Below are 1,769 nucleotides of genomic sequence, written 5' to 3'. Positions count from 1 at the left end.
GTGCCCTTAGGTGCAGGAACTGCTGTGGGTGCTCAGCTGCACCTGGAGCAGGTCCCCTTCTAGCACTGGGTGTTCTCAGGGTGCTGGCATGGCAGGGAGAATCCAGCCCCTCTCCTCTCGCACATCTCTGGGACTTGGAGGGTTAGGGGGAGTGAGGCTCCCCAGGCTGCATCCCCCCTTGGGATCCCTACAGCGACCCCGTCTCCGAAGGCAGGGTGGGCATCAGGACCCACCCTGCGATGCTGAGAGGTGGCGGGCACGGAGGAGAGCCCGGCCGTACAGCCAGAATAACACCCGGGGCATCTAAACCACAGCAGAAATGGAGGGGGGGGTCATGTTTAGCTGACAACGCTGAGGCCAGAGTGCAGCCGGACTCACGGCACCTCCTGCCCTGAGCTCCAGGATGTGCTCGAGTGTCCCCACTCCTCCTGCTCCTTCTGTGCCTTCTCCCAAAGCCGCCCAAGGATTAGCGCTGCCTCGCGTGCGGCTGGACGTGGGTTTGAGCCGGTCAAGCTAAATACAGCCCGTTTGCTCAGGCGAAGTGAGGGAAAAGCCACCTCTAGGACACCAGCCTGCTCCTCAGTCATGCTTTTAGGAGCAAAAGTGCTTTTATTTCTCTGTCTCCAAGCAAAACGATGGCGCAGGAAGCGGAAGGGCGAGCGCAGGGACCACGGCTGCCACCTCTCTGCAAGCCCTGCATACCCCGAACCGGATCAGCCTCTCCCGGCTCCCGTCACCACAGCTTTGTGCCCGCTCCTTTAACCTATTTTATTTGCGGCGAAGAGAAATTATAGGGGGAGAAATAAGGCGCTTGTCAGTTTTCTTGAAAATTAGGCCACAGCTGTCAGCCTGCAAGGGAAGCGTACGTCTCGAAGGAAGGATCTGCAGCGGCTTTACGCGTCTCCCCGCTCCCCAGCCAGCCCCTACCCTTCCCTCCCTTCAAAACAGAGGGTGCTTGCCCGAAAACCTCACTGCCTGGTGTAAGTCCCGCGCTGGGGTCAGGCTCTGGAAGGCTGGGGTCAGTGTGAGGAGGTGGTGGTGGAGCCAGAGTTTCAGCCCTGCTCGGTACGTGCTGTAATGCCGCTGACCTGCCGGGGGCGTGAAGCCCCAAAGGCTCTGGGCAGCAGGACTTGCATTTGCCATCCGCTTTTCTGTCAAGTCACCGTCAGGTTTAAAAGTAGGAGAAGAAGTGCCTCAGGAGGTTATTTTTCATGTTCCTGGAGGGTTCAGAGGAGGAGAGGTGCCCGTTTTCCAGGTGAGCCTCCTGTAGGTGCTCAGATGTTCCTACAGCGTCTTGTAAGCTTTGCAGGTCCTCCAGGACTGCGTGCTTGCGGGCAGCAGAGCCGCTTTTCTGTCAAGTCACCGTCAGGTTTAAAAGTAGGAGAAGAAGTGCCTCAGGAGGTTATTTTTCATGTTCCTGGAGGGTTCAGAGGAGGAGAGGTGCCCGTTTTCCAGGTGAGCCTCCTGTAGGTGCTCAGATGTTCCTACAGCGTCTTGTAAGCTTTGCAGGTCCTCCAGGACTGCGTGCTTGCGGGCAGCAGAGCTTTGTCTGTGGGTCACCATAAGATTTCCATGAGGAAACTGCTGAGACGCACTATCTGGAGCAGCTGGGGACAGGTGCTGGATGGGGGCTTCACCTTGGAGGAGCTGTCACATTCATCTGTGTTACGCCAAGGAGGCGGGCGATGCCTCGGCCTGAGTGGAGCAGTAAGTTTCCAAGTTTAGCTTCTGGCCCATCCCAGAGGATATTAGTGGTTGGTCCTGGTGAC

Source organism: Buceros rhinoceros, unplaced genomic scaffold (genome assembly GCF_000710305.1).
Source record: "Buceros rhinoceros silvestris isolate BGI_N320 unplaced genomic scaffold, ASM71030v1 scaffold33508, whole genome shotgun sequence".
In the NCBI taxonomy this organism is placed as follows: domain Eukaryota; kingdom Metazoa; phylum Chordata; class Aves; order Bucerotiformes; family Bucerotidae; genus Buceros; species Buceros rhinoceros.
This window is presented reverse-complemented; position numbering follows the sequence as displayed.